This window comes from Camellia sinensis, chromosome 9 (assembly GCF_055761805.1).
Source record: "Camellia sinensis isolate YWXY chromosome 9, ASM5576180v1, whole genome shotgun sequence".
In the NCBI taxonomy this organism is placed as follows: domain Eukaryota; kingdom Viridiplantae; phylum Streptophyta; class Magnoliopsida; order Ericales; family Theaceae; genus Camellia; species Camellia sinensis.
The window spans coordinates 26,860,885-26,885,712 of NC_138969.1; the positions used below are offsets into that span (position 1 = coordinate 26,860,885).

General features: G+C 36.6%; 1 pseudogene across 1 annotated transcript; it reads right to left on the minus strand.

The window, feature by feature from the left end:
* Positions 1–2,154: 2,154 nt before the first annotated feature.
* LOC114298661 (uncharacterized) lies at positions 2,155–23,326 on the minus strand (annotated as a pseudogene). Its single transcript, XR_014339483.1, has 6 exons — positions 22,919–23,326; positions 18,182–18,293; positions 16,619–16,711; positions 8,758–8,955; positions 3,254–3,496; positions 2,155–2,412 (listed from the first exon to the last, which is right to left on the minus strand). The product of XR_014339483.1 is annotated as an uncharacterized LOC114298661 (transcript).
* Between the last annotated feature and the right edge of the window lie 1,502 nt (positions 23,327–24,828).

Genomic DNA, 24,828 nt, shown 5'->3' on the forward strand with positions numbered 1-24,828 from the left:
TTTAATTCAAAAATCTTTTTATCAAATGACAAAGGTTGATAGTTGATATTTTTGTGTAGAAAATATAAAGTTTAATTTTGTTATTTTTTTAAAAAAATCAAATTAAATAGTTTCGAATAAAAAAAATAATGAAATAATTTTGATAATGCAAGATTTTTTTATATGTATTTATTGTTGTGATTTGATAATTTATTTGATAATCTTTTGGTTATGTTGAGTTGGATTATTATGCAAAAAAAATATTGACAAGTTGTATTATGTTTAAAATTTGTAAAAGTTTAAACCGTCAAATTGATTTCTATCCATTTGCCAATTCGCTCAATTTGCATCCACCAATTCGACCGGCAAATGCAAATTAATTTTTTCAATCCCCTCATCTAACAAACGGATGGCGAATTAGAAGTTCTTTGGCTGCAACTGAACCACGAACACCGTTACTTTGTGGTGAAGAAAATGTGCTTGTTTTCAAAACTAATTTTTACTATCCTTTTCACCGCTAACTAGGGTTGTAACTTGAGTGTGTTCAATCTAAGCCTATTTTGAATTTTTTTAGGGCTTGGATAATATATTTTTGAATTCGGTACGGATTTAGGTAAAAATTTAAAAGTCCGAATTAAATTTGAGCGGACTGGCGCAAAAATATCAAACAATCTGAGCAACTCAAATCTGAATTATATATAGATACAGAAAAATGTAAAATATATATAAATGATAGTCATTACATGATATTAAAGTAATTTAGATTATTAAATTATATTGAATATATTATATAGTAAAATTTCAAAAGTTCGAATTAAATTTGAACGGATTTGTACAAAAACATCAAATAAAGCGAGCAATCCGAAATCCAAATTATATATATATATATAATACATAAATTATTAGCCATTATATGATATTAAAGTAATTTAGATCATTAAATCATATTAAATATATATTATATACACAAGTAATACAATATAAAATCTTATCTTTTTTATTCTCACTCAAATTGTAAAGACTACCAAATATTTGTTTTGGTATTATTAATGATGTTTTAAAAACAATATAAATAGAGTCTAATTTTAATAAATTAAAAATTTAGCTTAAAAAAAATTTAAAATCTATGTGTAATTCGGGCAACTCGGATCAAGTTTGAATATACAATCTCGGGTTACAATTCGGACTTGGGCAAGTCACAATCCGCCCGAGTTGCACCCTTAGTTATTTGTAGTGTTAGTTATGACCTCTTATAATTTTTATTTTAATTATGACTGAAGAGATTTTTAGTTATGACTCATTGTAATGTTAATTATGACTTATTATACTTATTATTTTGATTACGATTGAAGAAATCTTTACTTATATCTCATAACATTTGAGTATGACCTATTGTACTTATTAATGCTTCAATGGGAACAGAACGAAGACCTTCAAATATATATATATATATATATATATTTTGGAAAACTTTCAACAATTGTTTTGTTTTATTAATTTTTTCTTCTAAATTGTTAAATGCCGAGTATACACAAAGTGCTATTGTGGATGTTTGAGAAGTAAGTTTTTTTATAGATTTTTTTAGTTGTAGAATATTATTAGAGATTTTTTTTTTTTGTATTTGAAAAAATAATTGAATTTTTTTATAATTGAATGTGATATTTGTGAGAGAAAAAATGAAATGATTATAGAATTTGATGTGATATTTTGTTTGAATTTGTTTTTTATTTTATTTTGTAAAACATGTGCCTTGTAGCGAAAAAAAATAAAAATAAAAAATCCAAAAACCAAGTTCCCAAACACACATATTGTACTATTGCCACAACTTCCAATTACATTCTTCATTCCATCCAAATTTGTTCTTCGACTTTAGAAACTAAAAGAATGGTTAGGCACGTAGTAAAAAAAACGACTTATGAAATGATTTAGTGTGAACCCCATTCCTGAGTTTTTTACACTTTGATCACCATTCTTGAAATTTGGATGTTTTGCATAGCACTAATCATATCAAAGTTTGTCTCAAATTCCCAGTTGCGTAACCAGGTAACCCAAAAACTTTATTACTCCAACTCCAAGCACAAGTTTAAGAGGCGTCATGACCAATGTGTACCACAAAGCCTTAGTCCATGAAATAAAAAAGCCTAACCTATCAACTCAAAATGACAAGGTCTCCCAAATAGAATCATTAGTCTAGAACATCTCTATAAAATAGTTACGGTAAAGAGGCACAAACAACCCCACACAAATCATAAGGTACATGTTTAGCCACATCATTTTGTACAACATAAATTCTATATGAAAGAATAAATTCAATCTGCATAATGAGAAGTTCTAACGTGACAGATGACAATAAACATTCACACGGTCTTATTGAGGTCTCATGAGAACTGGTTCCCAAAGCTGCTATTGTCTCCTAATGCTCCCCATGTTCACCTGAAATGATAACAAGGGATGATGAGCTCACAACTCAATGAATGATAATGTCTTGCAATAATAAATATAGTTCTAAAATGGAGCTTTAAAAGTAATTAAAAGGGTGAACATATTGTAAACAGTTGTGTATATGACTACAGAACAACTATCACATGCGAATGGTGATGACCACGTCCAACAATGGGTATCATAACAATGAACATTTTCGTGTGGTAACATTATGAGAAGACAATAAGAGAGCAATACGAAATTAACAAGCAATTATAATGCATTCACAATGAACATAAAGATCTTATTTTAAAACATGCTTTCAAATTAAAATGTTGGTAAAAATGTCAAAGGGGTAGTTTTGACGAAATACATAGCAGACATAACCACTCACCTGTAGTCCAAGCAAGTAAAGTCTCAAATGCAAAATGTGACAACATGCAACTAACCTGAATGATAAAATTATGTAACATTTGTAATTTATTTATTTATGAATTCACACGCTCCCAACTCCTACTTACACCGCACTAGCCCACTGGCACTCCATCTCCCATCTTCTCGCTCTCTTCTTTATTTTTGTTTTTGTTTTTGTTTTTCTTTTTTTCCCCCCTCCTTCTCCCCCGCGGCCTAGCAGCCTCCACCCCACTGCACACCCATGTACCGGCGTCTTCTTCTCTCATTTTTCTCACCACAAACCCATCCACCATGGCCGCCAATAGCAGCCACCACCTGAACACAACCAACTCAGCCACCACCTTCACAATCCTCAATGTCGTTTCTTATAGCAGGAATAGACAACAAAAAGTATAATTAGCCATTACTCATGATAAAATAATGGGAAACAGAGACTTACCGCTTGTATTCAGCACCAGGGCCATTTAGCATCTCTCCATGTGAACCGACGATTCCTCCCATTCTTGTCCTTCAACAAATCGGAATCACTTCCTTCAAGTGGTTGATGGTTTTGTATATCTTGTGAAAATGCCGGGCAGCATTGAAGTTTCATGTCACGTATCAGTGCTTCTTGCCTATATCCCACGTTGGCATACCTTGGATGCTGAATGAATGCTACACCTTTCCACCAGAGCTTGAGAGCCTACAAAAACATATTGTCAATGGGTTGGAAATGTGATTGAATGTCAAAGTGCCAGCATTCTATTTCTTTAGACCCATTTTTTTCCTAAATTGAAACTGATCTTAAGCATATCTCCCACTCAATGAAAAATTTACGTATGATTCACCTACCAACCTCTTCACAACATTGGAACCTAAAGCTTCAACTAGCCACTGTTAACACGATTTTTTTTTTTTGGGTCCAAAAACCTTAATTCCATGGAATATGTTGCCCTAACGTTTAAATTACATTAAAAAAAGCTTTTCTTTTTTAGTTGTTTGATTTTTTTAATTTTTTTGCCTAAAATCACTTACCTTTTACCTTGTATTAGACCGTAAGGCCTTGCACTATCAAAATATGATTCAACTAGATGAGATAAATGTTAAATTGTACAAATATGTTTGGATGTGTACAATTTAACTGATCTATCTTGATCAAAGTTTTGAAATTAATGTGAAAATGCCTCACTTCTCTCAGACCATTGCTTCCCATAGACGTTTGCACCACAGGCAACATGAAGTCCAAGCCTCTTAAGGGATGCTTTCAGTACGAACTAAACACAATTTTTGCAGACCATCTGATGGCAAGCATAGAAAGAAGAAAAAGGCAAAGTTGGAATTTCAAATGAAGCATGTACCTCAAGAATTGAAGTTTTGGAATAATTTTTAGTATTTATTTGTATTTATTCTAATTTCAAACGTGCTAACAAATTTATGTCATTATAGTACATTTTAATAGTTAGTTGGACATGGGTTGTAGGGGTCACCAATGGGTTTTATTTTTGGTCAAGTTATTAAATGGGTCATTAAATATGAGTTTTATTATGTCTAGAATAATCTTAGTGGTCAAAAAGGTCTAAATTTCCTATTTTGAATTCATGTCATGGTTTGAGTAGAATTAGAAGTCATCAAAGTTTCCTATTATAATTGAAGTGGAATTGAAAGTTATATTCTTAGTTTCCAAATTTAAGGCATAGTCGTTAGAAACAGGCCTATAAATGTAGAAATTTAATGTATAAAGAGAAATAAAGAATTGTATTATTGATTCATGTATTGATTTCTATTACAATGATTCATGATTCCTATATATAGAAGAGGGTGAGTGTGTAGTAGGTAAGGAGTAGGTGAAGTGGAGGTGGTAGTGGTGTAGTGGGTTAGGTTTAGTGGAGTAGGTGAGGTGGTAGTGGTGTAGAGGTTTAGTGGAGTAGGTGAGGTGGTAGTGGTGTAGTGGGTTAGGTTTAGTGGAGTAGGTTTAAGTGGGTGAAGTAGGTGGAGAGTAGATGAATTTTAACAGCCCCCCGCAAACTCAAGGGGGATAGGAACTAACCAACTTGAGTTTGGAGAGAGTAACAAAACAAGAAAATACATAAAAATAAAAGAGGATAAGAGACACTGTATGGTCGTGTCAGACCATTGGTGAAGACACTGGATGGTGGTGTCATAACGTTGTAGAGGACACTGTATGGGGGTGTCATAACCATGTAGAGGACACTGTATGGTGGTGTCATAACGGTGTAGAGGACACTGGATGGCGGTGTCAGACCGATGTAGAAGACAGTTTATGGGGTCATGTCGGACCGTTGTAGCAGACAGTTTACGGGGTCATGTTGGACCGTTGTAGCAGACACTGTGTGGTCGTGTCAGACCGTTGTAGAAGACAGTTTATGGGGTCATGTCGGACCGTTGTAGCAGGACAGTTTACGGGGTCTTGCTGGACCCTTGTAGAAACTAACCGAAATCAATGTCGGGACAGTTTACAGAGTCTTGTCGGACCCATGAAGGAGCTAACCGGAATCAATGTCGGGACAGTTTACAGAGTCTTGTCGGACCCTTGAAGGAGCTAACCGGAATCAATGTCGGGACAGTTTACAGAGTCTTGTCGGACCCATGAAGGAGCTAACCGGAATCAATGTCGGGACAGTTTACAGAGTCTTGTCGGACCCTTGGAAAAGCTAACCGGAATCAAATGTCGGGACAGTTTACAGAGTCTTGTCGGACCCATAAAGGAGCTAACCGGAATCAATGTCGGGACAGTTTACAGAGTCTTGTCGGACCCCTAAAAAGTCGCACCCTCAAAAGGTGTGCCCAATCTTTCAAAAGGCGTGCCATCAAAAGGCGTGCCCAATCCATAAAAAGGCGTGCCATCAAAAGGCGTGCCCAAGTCATAAAAAGATGTGCCGGACATGATGGCGAGGCACGTGAGTGCCTTGACTGGCGCGCCCGTTTGTCGTCTGGCGTCAAGTGGCGCGCGATACGCGTGGCTGTCTCGCTATTTAACCAAGGTTGATGTTGAGGCTGAGGCAGACAAAAAAACTTCTGAAAATCCTCTGAAAACAACTCTTCCTTTGCTGAGAAAGAAACTTGTAATACTCTGTAACCATCCCGTCTCTGAAACACTCAGCAACATGGCCTCTTCTTCCCGTCCAGCTACCCAGAACATGGCCTCCTCTTCCCGTGGTCTGCTCACGCTCTTTCCAGAACTGAACGAGTCCACAAGAGAAATAACTGGTGCGGTGGCCAGTGAACCTCAACCAAACACCTCTGGTTTTGCTCCGTTGAACTTTCCGATGCTGTCGGTGGAGCAAAAAATGGCGGTGCAGTCGGATGTGGAGGCCAATCAGTATACCTTGAAGTCATGTGTGGAAACCATGACTGCGGTTACAAATTTGTCGAACCGGCTGCAGAGTAGGACAAATGAGGTGCAGCAGTTAAACGCCCAACTGGCTCTGCTCCAACGCATGTATAAGGATGCGCGAGCAGAGATAAGTGTGCTAAAGGCAGAAAACAAGGAGCTGAAGCGGAAGGCCACCGTTATGTTCCGATTTGGAGGGCCGCCATATGCTGTAGTGGAGGAGCAGGGAGGAGGCAACTTGCTTGGTGGTCTAGGAAGCATGGAGGCTGGGCAGTCACGGGACAATCAAGAGAAAAGCAAGAAGAAGAGACCCGCAGTAGAGTAGAGAAGAAAAATCCCATTGTGGGTGCGGTTGTTTTGTTTTTTGTTTGTTTGTTTGTTTGTTTGTCTTTTTTTTTTTTTTTTTTTTTTTTTTTTTTTTTTTTTTTTTTTTGGATGTAAAATGGTGATCGGGGTGAGTCCCGATATGAATAAAGCAAGTGTGTTTGGTAAACTCGAATGGTAGGTGTGGTAATGCAGAAAAATTAACTGGAATGAAATTTTTTTTTTTTTTTTTTTGTTTTTTTTTTTTTTTTTTGATATTGGTATCATGGAGTGGGCGGTGGTACAAAAATATTGTGTAGAAAAAGAGGGAGATGGTGGAAAATTATTGTTTAGACAGAGAGAAGGCATGTGAGGTGTAAAGTGGAGGACAAAATAAAAGAAAAAAAGGTGAGAAATGTGATGATTTCTGTCCCTTCGCACAAAAAACAGTACCACTAAAAGATGTTGTGGCTGCAAAGCCTGAAAAACTCAATGCATCAGTGGTTGATGGCGGAGACAATTGGAGTGTGGGACAGAGACAGCTTCTGTGCTTGGGGAGAGTCATGCTAAAACACAGCAAGATTCTGTTTATGGACGAAGCAACGGCTTCTGTCGACTCCCAGACCGATGTTGTCATTCAGAAAACCATTCGCGAGGACTTTGTGTCGTTTACAATAATCAGCATAGCTCACAGAATACCCACAGTTATGGACTGTGACAAAGTGATGGTTATGGATGCTGGATGGGCAAGGGAATATGAAGCCCCATCTCAGTTGCTCGAGAGGCCTTCGTTATTAGCCCAGCAATACTCAGATTACTATGCATTTAGAGGCCATGAGGTGTACCAAACACCATTCAAGGAGGGGAAGAAAAGAGGGTCTGAGAAGCTTGATCAGAAGCAGGTTGTCCATAGGAAGTCCATTGATGCATTTGGACAGAGGACTTCACAGTATAGAGGTGTCACAAGGCATAGATGGACCGGTAGATATGAAGCCCATCTATGGGACAACAGTTGTAAGAAAGTTGGAAGAGGCAGGAAAGTGAAGGTATGTGTACAAAATTCCAGCGGGCAGCGGAGGCAAGGTTGCCGGCCGGCTGCCCGCCGGTGAGAAAACAAAATACGGGCCTAAATCTTATGGCTCTGATACCATGTAGAAATTTAATGTATAAAGAGAAATAAAGAATTGTATTATTGATTCATGTATTGATTTCTATTACAATGATTCATGATTCCTATATATAGAAGAGGGTGAGTGTGTAGTAGGTAAGGAGTAGGTGAAGTGGAGGTGGTAGTGGTGTAGTGGGTTAGGTTTAGTGGAGTAGGTGAGGTGGTAGTGGTGTAGAGGTTTAGTGGAGTAGGTGAGGTGGTAGTGGTGTAGTGGGTTAGGTTTAGTGGAGTAGGTTTAAGTGGGTGAAGTAGGTGGAGAGTAGATGAATTTTAACAATAAATATATGTGTAATCTCAATGACTCAATACAAGAGTTGATATTATGAGAATTTGATATTGTGTTTGTGTGTGATTGGCCTAACCCTTGCGAGGGTGAAGCACCTCTTTTTCTCTCTTCTCCTTCTTCTTCTCCTTCTTTTTCTTCTTCTTTGCACACACAGAAAAGTTTCTATTAAAATCTCACTAAAAGTACATTTTTCAGCCTAAAAACCCTATCCTATCACCCCCAAATCAACTATAATCTCTTCTCCCACCTATTAGCCTTTAATTTAACCGTTAAAACCCTAAATTGCTTATTGTTTAGGCTGTCAAATAACCTCTATTCTGAAAATATAGCAAGCTGTCCTACTTCACTATCATTTTCACAATAGTCATCAATGTGGGTGTTTGGGAAGTGGGTTTTTATGTAGATTTTTTTAGTTGTAGGATATTATTGGATAAAAAAATTTTGGTGTTTGGGAATATAATTGAGTTTTTTTGTGGTTGGATGTGATGTTTGTGAGAGAAAAAGTGAAATGATTATGGAGTTGGATGTGATATTTTGTTTGGATTTGTTTTTTTTGGTTTTGTAAAAAGTTCGTCTTTTAGTATAAAAAATCAATAAAAACCCAACACACAAACTTCCCAAACACCACCAATATTTTCCCAAACATCCATAATTCCCCTGGAATTGAGTCTAAGTTACCCTAGTAAGTTTTTTTTATTTGTTTTATTTACATATTCACTTTTTAAATATAAATATTGTTATCATTAAAGTTTGGTTTACAGAAATTTCTAGCATAACGGGATTATCTAAAGGTAAATAATAGACTAGCAGACTAAGGATTGATGGGAAGATCCAAAGCCAAGCCAAAGCATTTACTTCCCAGTATATCGCAAGTGCAACTTTATGGGGCATTAACCAGAAGAACAGTGCATGGTCAGCCGCAGATGATGAGATTCTTTTGCCTGTTAAGGAAGCTGTGAAATAATCACCAAGCTTGGGATGTCGAACTGAAATTGTTACAAATATATTATCCCCAGGTGCATTTGTTTTCATGCTCCAATTCCCAAGCATATCCTGCATTTCAGTCTCATCACATTTATAGGACTAGAATGCAGATGGACATACAGAGAAAAATAGTAAATAAAAAAACAGCATCCCTTCGAATAATGCATGACAGTCAATACATATTTCATATAAGTGGTGCAGTTCTCACACACAAGTGGCCCTTTTATCCCATCTCTTTGATAATTCTAATATCTTTAATTAAAATTCCTATATTTTCATACCATATACAGTCACAAAAAGTACCATACTATTTGGTGTCTAAGAACCAAAAATTTATTGTGGTTCATGTATGTGTGAATGAACAAGTGCCATGTGTGAAAGAACAAGTACCACCCATTATGAAAAGCGAACATGTTCTTTAACTGTTCTAAATGTCATTCCACGATACATGCCCATGCTCACTTAAATCAAATCAGTTGTATAAAATAATTCAGATACAAAATTTATCAGAAAAAAAGAAAAAATCAGATACAAAGTTCTCTATATGAATAAACCTTTGAATTTCTCCTTTTTGTGTGCCAAATCATGATGGTAAGTCTGGCACGGTGCCTCATAAACAGCACCCTTTCAAATTTAGGGCTTAGATCCATCCACAACATTATCAACCACATCAATTGTCAAGAATTTTTTTACTTGCCTTCATACCTAGTTTGAGGTCTAATTAACCAGCACTGTGACTAGTAACTTTAAGATGAAAAATGGTCAGATTTTTGTAGAACTTCTACAAATAACCATGCCATATCAAACCAGGTGATCCATTAACAGAAATACGACAATAGATTGTCTTCTATAAAGGATAACAAAGTTGGTTTTTTTCTAATTCCAAAAGTAACCCCATTGCAGAACAAAGAAGGCTCAATAGTTCAAAGTTGAATTTTCCGAAACATGCAAGTGCATCTGATTATTCAAATTTAAAGTCCTTCACTTTAAAACAGTCCCTTTGAATCATACTCCCAACAGCTCAAGTTAGTTACACTAATGCATCAATAAATTTGAAAATATTGTTAATGAGATATATGAATAACTGCAGACATTGGTTATCCAGTGTGTTGATTCTTTCACTTGACAAGGAGATAATGGAATAGCAAAAAGTTCATGGTGAGTACACCAATCTCAAATATGTTTTAGACATCTTCTAACCCAACTGACTGAATCAATAAAATGAACTCCCAGTTAAGAAGCATAGACACTTTTAAGAAGGTGTAATGTCTGTGTGAAACCCGTGTCAGACACCAACACTCCTTGTACACACCATGACATATGTTGGACACACAATGTAGCCCAATTTAAAAAAAAATCTTTTTAAAACTTGACACACTTTGAACACTTGGGGGCATACAAGTTAAAAATATATATATATATATATAAACCTTGAAAGCCAATTATTAGATAAAATAAAATAAAATTGTGACATACAAATCCCTCCATCTTTGAGCTTTTTAAATTTAGGAACCTGAATGCCGGACGACTGGTGGGATGTCCGGTCGGACATCCGGTGGGACGACTGGTTATGCCAAATTTGAAAAACGCGCCGCACAGAGTTTTCTGCAGAGTTTTTCAAATGTTGTGGAAATGTGATTTGATAATTCGTTCCAAACATCATATTGGAATATGGGTGTAGAATCATTGTTTGGAAATCGTTCCAAACACATTTGAGTTTTTTTTTTTTTTCAATGCCTTCTTTTTATTTTTTTATTTTTTGCAATTGACATATATTAATTTTTATATATTCGAAAAAAATATTTTCTGAATTTTAAAAAAAAATTATGTGTATTAATAGAATTTTGAGTTGTATGTTTAGTTATGAGTTGTAAGTTTTTTAATCAAATATCATATGTCACGTCAAAAATTCTCCATTCAATTCAAAACTCTTTTCAAAACTCTTTCACCAAACAAATTTTCCACACTCAAATCATAATTCCAAAACTCACAAACTCAAAATACAACTCCTACTCTCAAATCATAGTTAGAAAGATCTATCAAACGCAACCTAAAACTTACAATTAGTTTGACAACAGATTTTAAATAGCCACTAGAAGTCTTTGTTCACACTTCTTTTTTAAATTGGCCCTGTCAGCAAGTTCATACTGTATCATGTCCATGATAACAAAGAACATCTATTTCGTATATTATTGAATAATCATTGAGTACAATATATATAACCTAAATGAAATAAACCCTAATAATCTAATAGACTAAACTACCCTAAATAACTAATAGAAAATACAATAATCTTCACACCCCCCCTCAAACTGAGGATGCGAGCGCAGAAAGCATCGAAAGTTTGCTAAGAAGAAAACGAAAACGAGCAGCAGTACGAGTCTTTGTAAAAAAATCGGCCAACTGAAGAGAGGACGGAACAAAAGGAAGAGAAATAGTGCCAGCCTGAAGATGCTGTCGGACAAAGTGACAATCGATTTCAACATGCTTAGTCCGCTCATGGAAGACTGAATTATGAGCAATCTGAACAGCACTCTGATTATCACAATACAACGGAGTCGGATCAGAAAGAGAGATGCCCATATCAGAGAGAAGCCAGCGAAGCCAGACTATCTCGGAAGTAGCATGAGCCATGGCGCGATACTCAGCCTCAGCAGTGGAACGAGCTACAACAGACTGTTTCTTACTTTTCCAAGATATGAGAGAATCACCAAGGAAAACACAAAGACCAGAAGTGGATTTGCGATCAGAGATGTCACCGGCCCAATCAGCGTCAGCATAGGCACGGAGAGTCAAGTCCGAAGAGGCGGATAACAGCAGACATTGCAACAAAGTGCCCTGAAGGTAGCGCAGAGTACGGAGTAAGGCAGCCCAGTATGTGGAGCGAGGAGCAGAAACAAACTGACTGAGAATGTGCACAGCATAGGAGATATCCGGACGAGTAACGGTGAGATAAACAAGGCACCCAACCAACTCACGATACAAAGTGGGATCCTCAAAAGGAACTCCATCAGAAGCAGAAAACTTAGCATGCAACTCAAGAGGAGTGTCGACAATCTTATCATCAGTGAGAGTGGCACGAGAAATAATATCACGGGCATATTTAGTCTGAGAAAGAAGATACCCAGTAGGAGAAGTAGCAACCTCAATACCAAGAAAATATCGAAGAGACCCCAAATCTTTCATCTCGAACTCCTGAAACAACTGATGCTTAACCTCCTCAATAGTATTACAATCAGAGCCTGTGATGATCATATCATCCACATATAACAGAAGAAGAACAAGGCCAACAGAAGTACGCCGAACAAATAGAGCACAATCATGATGACTAGGGCAAAACCCAAGCTGAAGTGCAACAGAGTGAAATCGCGCATACCAAGCACGAGGAGACTGCTTAAGACCATAGAGAGCACGGCGAAGACGACAAACCATACCAGGAGGGTGTGAGAGACCCGGTGGAGGGCGCATATATACTTCCTCTGCAAGATGCCCATTCAGAAAGGCATTTTTGACATCAAGTTGAAACAAAGGCCAGTGATGGGCAGCAGCAACAGAGATAAGAGTGCGAACAGTAGTCATCTTGGCAATGGGGGCAAAAGTCTCATCGTAATCAATCCCATACTCCTGAGAAAAGCCCTGGGCAACCGAACGAGCCTTGTATCGTTCCAAAGAACCATCAGAAAGGGTTTTGACCTTATAAACCCATTTAGAGCCTACAATATTCTTGCCAGTAGGTAATGGAACCAAATCCCAAGTCTGAGTATTAGCTAAAGCAGTTAACTCGTCATTCATGGCAGCAATCCAATTGGGATTATGACAAGCTTCCTTGTAGGACCTAGGCTCAAAATAAGTATGAAGACAAGAAAGAAAAGATTGATATGAAAGAAAGAAACATGTATTACCAAAACCATACCAGTTCGGAGCACGACGATCACGCGTGGGAAAACGACGGGCAGGAGGAGCGGGATCCAAAGAAATAGCTGGAGGGACAATAGAGCTAGAGACAGACGAACTCGGAAGTGCTTTGCGACGCTGGTAAACAAGAAGAGGAGCAGGGGAAGTGGCAGCTGGAGAGGGAGGAGCTGCTGAGATATTAGAGGTACTAGGAGAAGGCAAGGTAGAGATCTCAAGATCAGAAACAAACTCATCAGAAGAAATATCAGAAGGAAATGGGTCAATGTGAACCAATTTCTCCTTGGTAATAGGGATAGGGGTGGAAGGTATAGTGTAGTAGGGTAGTTTTTCCAAAAAAGTGACATGCTTAGACACATAAAGCTTTTTGGTGGCAGGATCATAGCACCAATAACCTTTCTGATTAATGCCATACCCTAAAAAGACACATAGGACACAACGAGGATTAAGCTTAGAGCGCGCCCGTTTAGGAAGAAGCACAAAGCATGTAGAACCGAAAACACGAAGAAGAGAATAATTGGGAGTAACACCAAGAAGACGCTCATACGGAGAGGAGCCGGAGAAAAGAGGAGTAGGCATCCGATTGAGAAGATATGCAGCAGTGAGCACAGCTTCTCCCCAAAAGACAGAAGGAACAAAGGATGAGAGTAGCAAAGAACGAGCTGTATCAAGGAGATGGCGATGTTTGCGCTCAGCGCGACCATTTTGGGCAGGCGTGTCTGAACAAGAAGACTGATGAATAGTACCATGAGTAGCTAAAAACTCCTCAAACTCAGACAAGTAATACTCACCCCCCAAATCAGAACGAAGAACTTTAATGGTGGTGGAAAATTGAGTGCAAATCATGGAGTGAAAATTGGAATATATTTTGTAAAAATCAGATTTTCGTGTCATCAAATAAACCCATGTAAACCGACTGTAATCATCCACAAAAGATACATAATATTGCGAACCTCCCTTAGTAACTATAGGGGAAGGACCCCAAACATCAGTATGAACCAATTGAAAAGGAGAAGATGAAATAGAACTACTTTTATTAAATGGAAGAGCAGACATTTTAGCCAGTTTACAACCACGACACTCTGAAATATCAGCAATGGGAAAATGGCCTAAATGTCCAGACTGAACTAACATCCTCAAACGATCACTCGACAAATGACCTAACCTAGAATGCCAAATATAAAATAAAGAGGACTTATTGTTTAAACAAAAAGAAGACAATGCAGTAGAAGACACATATAAAGGAACATGTAAGCTGTCCAAGATATATAGTTCTCCAACTCTACGCCCGATCCCAATCTGCCTCTTGGAGACCCGATCATGCACAACACAATGAGATGAAGAGAAAACAACATCAAAACCGGAATCAGATAATTGACTAATAGAAATAAGACTAAGTGAGAGGTGAGGTACGTAAAATACAGGAGAAAGAGACAAATGGGAAGAGAAAATAGAACCAATAGAGGAGACAGGCATAGATGAACCATTAGCAGTAGCAATAGTGATAGGAGAAGGAGGGGAGACACAATTACTAAGGAGAGATGCAACAGGGGTCATATGATGTGAACAACCAGAATCAAAGATCCACGGAGTGTGGATATTACCTGAGGATGATGAACCAGACAAACCTAATTGAGTGGTAGTCATAGCGGAAGCCTGGGACGAAAGAGTTGAATTGGCCACCATGAAAGACTTGAACTGCTCAAACATAGACTGCATATTGGAAGATAGACCATTCTCAAAAATTGGTGCAGAAAAGGCGGCAGATGAGCGAGATCCCGAAGATGTCGGCTTAGAGGATGGTGGACCAGGTGAACGGCCTTTGGGCTGCGCCAGCTTAGGACAAGCATGTTTCCAATGACCTTTCTGATGACAGAAGCTGCACTCATCCATAGAAACCCGAGGCTTGGGCTTACCAGTAACTTGAAATAAAGAAGATGGTGGGGTTGGCAAGAGCGGAGGAGTGGCAAAAACTGATTGGGAATGAGGAGTACCATGAGCCACCTTAAAGCGAGTTTCTTCTGCAATAAGTTCACGGACAGCACCATCAACAGAAGGCAAGGGGGACCGATGAAGAATAGCGCCCCGAAGTGGCTCAAACTGATCACGAAGGGCCATAAGAAACTGAACAAGACGTTGCTTCTCCCGATACTTGGTATAACTGTCAAGTAACTGCAAATCTGATGGTTCCATTAGAGCAAGCTAATCCCAATAAGTAGTCATCTCATTATAAAATTCCTGAATGGACTTATCTTTCTGACTAGCACTGCGAATGGACATCTCAAGTTCATACTGTTTGGCAAAGTTAGACTCAAGGTACATAGTTTTTAAATAGTCCCAAACTTGTTTAGAAGTAAAATACTTGGAGAAATTCATACCAATGGTGGTTTGAACTGAATTATGAAACCAAGTAAGAATTTGTGCATTTTCCTTATCCCATTTAGCAACATCAGCCTCAGTTTCTTTGGATTCTAATGGTCGAGTAGTTACACCAATAACATAGTTCCACATACCTTTACCCATGATAAAATTTTTCATTACATGAGACCAATAAGAATAATTTGTGCCATCCAACTTAGTCGTGACCGCTTGCAATTTATCATCGGCCATATTGCTATAATCAAACAACCCAGTGCAAATAACAAATAGTACCAGACACACACTGAACCAGAGACCATGATGACGAAGTGCGAAGAGAAGAGAGAGAGAGTAGTACCAGTCAGAGAGATACAGTGAGCCAGAGATCACGATGAGGAAGGGCGAAGGAGAGAGTTCCAATCCCAGCGACCAGAACCACGAACGACCAGAGAGAAATCAAAGCAGAGTCAGGCAGTGGCGATTGACGAAAGAATGACGAACGACATCGACGACTTGGAGCCGAAATTACTGAGAGAACCACGAACGAAATTCATGAAGCAGAACAGAAGAGGTAGGCGCGAGACAGGGCAGTCGGGTCTCGAAGCCAGGCAGAGGCATTCGCGAGAGAACTGTTGGTCGCTAGAAGCCTTCAATCAAACCAGACGATCACAGGGAAGAAGACGTCGACTCAAGGGCTTCTAGAGGTTTGACTCAGAACCTGCTCTGATACCATGATAACAAAGAACATCTATTTCGTATATTATTGAATAATCATTGAGTACAATATATATAACCTAAATGAAATAAACCCTAATAATCTAATAGACTAAACTACCCTAAATAACTAATAGAAAATACAATAATCTTCACAGTCCACGTCCTGTACTCACCCAAAAAAGTGTCCACGTCCTGTGTCCATATTCATGTTTCTTAAATTGGAAACTGACCAATCACTCAACTAGCACTGTGTCTTGCAATTGGTAGATGATGTTCATGATATTATTTTATATTAGTCAAATAAATAGAGTTATAAGCACCTCAGTTTTGTAATAATAAATAAAATAAAATAAAATAAAAAACTTTGCTGCCACAGAAGTGGCTGAAAGCTAGAAGATGAGCAATGTAACTATTTTTTTTTATTTTTTTATTTTTTTTTTTGTTGTGTTTATTAAAGAAAGCATGATATGCCCAAATTCAAATTACTATATGGGGGTATTAATGAGATTACAAAAAAGGGGGCCTAAGTTATTGAAGTATGAATCATAAGTACATAAGCAATCATGTAAACAAACTGAATCTGAAATATCAAGAGTGCAAAGAGATATCTGCATATCATATTAATTCCGCATTATAAACAATTCATATTGTGAACCATCAGGTTAATTACTCAAAAGGTAAAAGCAAAATGGCAATAACGGAAGGAAACAAATAGTGTACAAGCCAAGCAATCACTTAACCTTACCATGAATGGACTAACATGTACTGATTTTGCAACTAGATCAGTAGTAGGATCGAACAAAAATGATACTCTTTCACCCCATGGTGTATTAGTCACCTAAAATCAGAAAGCACCACTGCTGTTAGCAAGAACTGACAACTTGCATATAAAATTCTAAGTTTAGTATAAAACTTAATACTCAATCATTTTTTATGAGTAGAAATTTCATACAAAATCATGGCATAAGTTATCTAGCAACATAATTTCTTCCATTTATATAAATTATTTAGTTTAATGAGCATGCCAATACATGCACAGCACTTGGGAAATTAGATCCGTCACAACCTGTCAAATTTCAAAAAAAAAATGTAGGCAGCAGATTTCTGATCAAGAAAGAAAATTCCCAACAATGATAAAATTGAGAGATGATGCTACTGACAGTTCAAAATGTACAAAAAGGTCAGTTTAAAATTTGGAAGTTTTATGTCGACGGTTCAATATTTGCGAAGTCCAGTTTTGAACTGTCCAAGTCACACATGACATGAAACGAGTAATAGCATAAAATAATGTGTAGGGACATGCCTCCTGCCATATACAAATCCATCAGGTTAAAAAGACAAAAAATAGCAGAACACTTTTTGCTGGATGGACTAACTTTTCAGCAGAAAAAATATGCCACTATCTGGCTCGTGAGCTCACCTCAAATGACGAATGTAACTTCTTAATATTTTTAAAGATTGAATCATAAAATAATTACATGAAAAAATAACAAAATTATTTTATGCCACGATAGAGAGAAGTTTCCGATATCAAGATGTTCAGTCATTAATTACTGTTTGATGTCTGCAAGTCATACTAGCATTCCATAGTTCATAACTTTATAGTTTATATCACTGAATCTACCTACCTACTTTTGAGTTTCCTTCATCAATAATTAGATAGTATCAATTGTACGTGAACTTGTATTGAAAATTAGAAATTTCAAATTTCTACCAAAATACCACAAAATCATACTCAAAGTTTGATTTCCAATAATTAATTTAAATGGTATAAGAAATCATAAGCAACGGGCCAGACAAGTTGCAAAATGAAATCATTTCATTCATACAATCAGGTCATTACCCAGTTGAGTTTCCAATCTAAATAATTAGACAGCTTTCCATTTCATTTTGAAATGTGTGCGCATGTATGAATTTGAGCTAAGGACATATGAAAAACTTTGCATGCCTGACAAAATGAATGAAATAAGAAGGGTAAATTACACCTTTTACCCTTCTATTTTGACTCAAATTTCATTTTCATCCCTATTGTTTCAAATTGAACAATTTGGTCCCTCATACTTTAAGCCTAGTTTCAATTTGGTCCTTCTTGTACACCTTAGGAAATCAACAAAATAAGTGTCCCATAATTGGTAATTTCAATCTCCAATTTGAACAGAAGGACCAAATTGAAACTAGGCTTAAAGTGTAGGAATCAAATTGTTAGAATTAAAACAATTGGGACCAAAGTGAAAATTGGGTCAAACTACAGGGATAAACAGTGTAATTTACCAAAACAAAAAATAGTCAAAATAATAGAATCACATACCTCAGCAATGCATTGCTTCAAATTTTTGGTAAAGCCTTCTACCTCGTAACAGTAATACAAGCTCAATGGATTATTATCGTACCCCACACTAGGAGGAATTGTCAGTAGGCAACTGTGAAATAAAGCAAACCATCAGCTTAAAGAAACCTGACCACAACACAACTAAGACAGAGAGTGAAGAAGAAGAAGAAAAAGAAGAAGAAAAAGAAGAAGAAGAAGAACACAACAAGAGAGAGGAGAAGAAGAAGATGATGATGATGAAACAGTATGGAAACATTAGAAAGAAAGAAAAAAAATCTAAACATAATGATTAGGGTAAATTACATTCACCTCCCCTGAGGTTTGAAAGAATTATAGTTACCCCCACACTTTTGACATAATTATACAATCTCCTTTGAGGTATTATTCACGGCTCTTTTTCATCAATAATTCATTAGTTGTACAGATGAAAAAATTATGTTGTCATCTCATTTTTACTAAAATATATTTATATTTGTTTATTTCAGTGTCTACCTACCATTTCAATTATTTTCGGTTGCTTTAACATTACTAAAAGGGTAGTCAATGTAATTATGTCAAAAGTGTGAGTCTTTCACAAAAATTCAACGGAGGTGAGTGTAATTTACCCTAATGAATAAGTTAATGCCGAAAAAGGAAAGCAAGGACTTCCTTTCAAAGTTGGAAGGGTTTTTGTTTCAAAGTCCTAATACAGTTATAGAAATATGTAGGGAAACATATAATGATGAATACACAACACAGATGAACTTCCTACACTAACTAATGTAGTAGTATAGTTTTGTACTTCTGCATCAATGAGTGAAAACTCATGAAAAAATTTGACGACCCAATTCAAATGTACTCGACATCATGTTCTTAAACTATAAAATGTATGACAATGTACATTTGGGTGTTAGATAGTCCATTGTCATCATTGGATTGCAACAATAACAAAGAAACTATAAACTTTTATTAGCTTCTTGCTTAACTGAATTATAATTTGTAACCTATTGTATCTTTTGTTACATAAAACAACTAGTAATAGTCATCCTAGAAGAATCTCATTATCCAATGGCTCATTTGGCAACACTCAAAACTAGTTTTTTTAGATTATAGCGCTTTTTAAATTATTGGCTTAATAAGATTTCAATAAATTGTAAACATGCTCGATGCAGTTTTGCATATAAGAAGTGAAAAGGTTTAAACTACTTGGCAAATAACCAAAACAAGAATAGTTTATTTTCCATTACATTTTGTCAAAGGCTTATAAGTTCAATTAAATTTGTGGGGGCCGAGTAATGAGGGTCGTAAATGGGCCGAGTATATGAACTTGGGGAACTAGGATGTATGTATAGTATTTAGCTTCATCCCATATCCAAATCATACCCTATTGTCAAATAGCCGAATAAGGCAAGGGCCGAGTAAAAAGCAATCTGCTACAAAGGAAGCCGAATGACGAACAGAAAGTGGGCCTAATCCCGAGGCCCAAGAGAGAAAGGATATAAATAGAAGAATATCAGCCAGTAAAAGGTATGTGAGAACTACTGTGCTTAACTTAGAATATAAGTAATCTTGAGTGTAGAGACTGACTGGCCCGTCGGAGTGCTAATTCCGGCAACCCCGACCGGAGTGTTTATTCCTTTTCAGGTGACCAAAAGAGGATCGATAGCGTCCCCCAGGATCGGAAGAGTATTTCCAAACTACTTCCCCACAAAATTAAATAAATCCTATGAAGCACGAACCCCTCTCTGGGGGTCACGTACTAGTGTCAGACATGTTGGGACACTTAAGACATGATGTAGACACGTTGATGACTATTTTTTTCAAAAAAAATTAGAACTTATAATTTTTTTTTACTAAAATCGCATCCTTAAGGTCGATAAATTTGATAAAATTAAATATTTGACATAAAATACATATTAAATATTTAAAAATATGACATAATAAATATATAAAATTATATATTTTGTACATGTCCCCAACATGTTTTATCCTACATTTTTTGGAATTTTGTGTGTCCATGTCTATCACATATATGTGCTTCTTAGCAACTACCACATCTTATATCAATTTAAGTCTTTCTCTCTTCTTAACATTTACATTTACAGTGATCATCTCACTCTTCTTGACCTCTGTTCTACATTACCAGATCATCTTAAATCTGTTTTTTACAGGTCTTCAACGGGTATTACTCTTATCATTCACGAATATTCTCAAAATAGAAATTTTATTTATGTCTTTCCTAATCTTACCACGCATCTATCTAAACATTCTTATCTCAACAATACTCATTTTATGAATATGTTGTTTTCTTAGTAACACAATATTATGTTTTGTAAACTATCGCTTGTCTTATAGAGGTTCTATAAAATAGTAGTCCAAACATTACATCTCATAAAGTATTGTTGGCCTTAAGCAGTTCTACAAAATTTTGGATACATTACACTTTCACCCCTAAAGTATGCCTCTTTTCTCACTTTGGTCCCTGAACTATCAAATTCTTTCCACTTTAGTCCCTATAATTTTGTGAAAAAAATAGAATAAATTACACTTGTACCCCTTATAGTATAACCTTTTTTCCTTTTTTTTTTTTTTTTTTGGTTGATAAATAAATCAAATATTATAAAAAGTATCAAGGAGATGCAAAGAATACAAAACTAAAGCCCATAAAAGGCCACAAACTAAGAAATCAAATCATCCACAAAATCTATAAAAGCCAACACATCCGGATCCACCGACAACATGACCTAACTATGAAGAGCCAAAAATAGCTTATTCTCCAACCAAGACACTAGATGAGAAACCTCCTGAAAAGTTTGTCTATTACTCTCCAACCAAATCAACCACATTAAGCACTAAGCAGTAGGCAGCAAGCAACCACGCCTTACGTCTTTGCCTCCATACTCTCACCCCCCTCCAACTCTGAAGCACTTCCACACCACCGACCTCGGCTAAACCCAATCCAGCCCAAACAAACCCACAATAAATGCCCAAAGCCTAGCTGCTACAGAATAATGGATAAGTAAATGATCCACCATTTTGTAGCTCCACAACACATACAGCACCAATTGACCAGAATATGTCGATGTCGAATCAAGTTGTCCATGGTCAAAATATGCCCCAAAGTTGTTGTTCATACAAAGAAAGCAACCTTAGAAGGAGACCCTGTAACACAAATACTTTTCCAAGGAAACAACCCCCCTGCCCCTCCCATAAGCTGACGATGATATAAGGCTACCGAAAAGACACCTTTGGCCTTCGGACAAGCCCACACCATAGAATCCCCCCCCCCCCAACTTCCTACACTGCACCCTATACAGAAAACTCAAAAGATTTACCAATTGGTCCACCTCCCAATCTTACACCTCACGCCACAAAAGAATGTTCCATACAGTCATCTATCCTTGACCAATCCCATAAAAAGCCACCATCACATTCCAATTTAAATCCTTGAGAAAAAAATGTTCATACTTTGGTCTCTAAACCCCAAAAAAATTCGTCAAACAAAAAAAAATATTATGTTTCTCCCAATCACTTCCACATCATCCACTAAAATGTTGTCTCATAGTACTTGAACCTTCACTTCCTGTTCTCTCCCCTCCTCCATGCACCTTCTCACCTCACTCCCACAACCAACCACTTCCTCACCCCATCCCCACAACTAGCCACCTCCCACATCCCAAACCGCCACCCGATCTCCTCCACTAGCATCCACACTCAGATTCTCAATCTTTTGCTCCTCAAATGACGCAGCTCCATTGTAATTTTTTACTTTCATCAGTTCTATATAGAGTTGGACTTTGAGAGTAGGTGGGTTTGGGGTGGTTTTATAGACTAAAGCAAGAAAACTTAATTTTTAAGCGTCAAAGTGAGATAAATTTTGAAATTTCTAAATTACCTCTTAACTGTAAGGAAGTTGACAATTGAACCACAGCGAGAAATAACAAATAATTTAGAGAAATAATCAAGAGACTCAAGTGAGAGAATCTTTTATTTAAGGACCAAACCAAGAAATAGGCCATACTTAAAAAGTGTAATTTACTATAAAATATCCCTTTCATTTTTACTAGTACAAATTCGCGTACCCAAAAACCACCTTTCTTTTTTTTTTTTTTTTTTTTTTGGGGGAGGGGGGGGGGGGGGCGCCTTAAATTATCTTAAACTTCAAAACTCAACAATTAACCCCTCGTAATATTATCTTATTACAGTTAATCTTTTCTGTTAGAATTCTATTATAAATTTACAAAAAATCAGATCATGTGAAAAGCAAATGATACCTTTATTGAATCTTTAGGATAATAATACCTATTCTAGATTGTTTTAGAATAATAATACTCTTTTCTAGTGATTTTATTTGCACTTTGTCTCTCTGATCTTAGCAACAAAGTGTAAACAGTATCACCGGATAAAGGCATTACTCCTCTAAAAATTATAAATGTGTAATGTGCTTTCTGTAAATTCCTAATAGAATCCTAACAAAAATGGTTAATTGTAATAAGATAATAGTGTAAGAAGACTAACTGTTGAGTTTTGAAATTCAAGGGCAAAGTGCAAATGAGTATTTAACCCTTTTTTGTGTGTGTGGGTGTGGTGCATTGCACTTCAAATTAAACTGAAAGAACAGTAGTTTGACCTTGATATGGCAAATTTCTAATTCAAATCCAAAAGAAGCAACCCCTATAAAGAAGAATTGTATAATAATTTACATAAAAAAAAACAAGAGTAAGTAAATGAATTTACACTGGACCGTTAGTTTGGGCGAGGGAGCGACAGTCATCGGCGGAGAGATGGTTGGGAGGAGGGTGGGGAGCGCGGTCGAGGTCAATGAGGGCATAGCGGGCGGAGTACTGGAAAGAATGGCAGAGGGGACGGCGGCGCTCGTGCCAGACGGTGCCTTGGTAGAGGGAAACCGGTTCGACTCCGGCGGCGGAGGTGAGACGGCGGCGGAGAAGGGAGCGGAAGAGAAGGAGGAGAGAGAGAGAGAAGGAAGGATGCGAAGAATGTGGAGAGCACAGAGCACAACAGAAAGAGTATTTCCATTTTATCTGGGTTCACTTCCCAGGACTCAGAAGATAAGATGCTACTATGGAATGGGGGTAAGACTATGGCATACATGTGTCTAGGGGGTTCGCGGATTGATTTTTGAGGATTTGGTTTGTGGTTTGGCTCGGTTTACATGTTGACAGTTTGAGAAAAATTAAACAGCTATGGCTGGTGGTCCGAAATTCAGTGAGCGCATGGTTTGAAATTGTTAAAACGACGTCGTTTTAGACGTAAAACAAGTCAAAGCGACCAGTTTCGAACCATTTGACTCACCAAATAAATTATTAAAACGGCATCGTTTTGGACGCAAAACAAGTCAAAGCGACCAGTTTCGAACCATTTGAATCACTAATTTGATGACCCTCAAACATTTTTCATAAATTTGCAATCATTTAGAGTGCAGATTGTAATTTGTGAGGATATAATTTGGGGATGTACAAGTGGCAGTTTGGAGACTGCACATTTTTAAAAGAAAATTCATTCACCATCTAATATCTAATAACATAATTAAAGTAAATTATTTAAAATTTTAAACTTATCCAAAAATAATTTTTTTTCAACTTTTACATTCATCTAAAAATCAAAATGCAATAATAATAATAACTAATTGGGAATCAAAATAAATTATTGTCAAACTTCATTCAAACCCATTAAATAAAATAAAATAAAAATATTTACAAACTCACAAATTCCATAGAAAATAAAAATTATATAATTTATTTAATGTTCAATCTTCATAGAAAATCTCAGTGCTCTTTCTAAGAATTTTCTTCACGAGAAAAAGAAAAACAAATAAAGGTTTTATACACCTATTTTGTGGTCTAGGATACAAAGAAAATAATTTGTGAAACAAACCTTGAAGTTTTATCCAAACACAGGCGGTGTTTGGGAAGGAAATTTTTTGATTTTTGTTTTTTTTCACTAAAAAACAAATTGGTTACAAAACCCAAAAAAAAAAAAATCCAAACAAAATATCACATCAAATCCCGTAATCATTTCACTTTTCTCTTATAAACATCATATCCAACCACAAAAAGAAACCCAATTATCTTCCCAAATACGAAAAAAAATTTCTCCAATAATATTCGACAACTAAAATAAACCTACAAAAAAGCCCACTTCCCAAACACCCGCACAATAGAGAATTCAAATTCTGAGAAGGATTATGAGATAGAAAAAAATCTACCACTAACTTTATCTTTCTCTTCTACAAAACTTATAATAAAATTTGATGATCTAGATTTTTTTTTTTTTAAATGTATAAAGATGCGGGTGGGTGAATGCGGGTAAGACCCGCGACTCACCCACAACCCGCAAAATAAAAAAATCCTAACCCGCATCCGAGCGGAGAGCCCTGTTTCAGAAATTTTGAAGAGTTGTTTAATGATTTATTTTCCATTCTCTTTCATCTCTAAGCACTCTTAGCCATACATTGAGCATTGTAAATGACCAAAAAGGATAAGGAAGTGGCCTAAGAGAAGTAAATAGATTAAGAACGGATTGAATCGTTTGTGACCCAATATGTTATGTGTAGGGTCAAGCGCAAGGGCAAATCATCCGGCAGATCATTGTGAGTAATATCTTAGTAAAGATATATTCAAGTACGT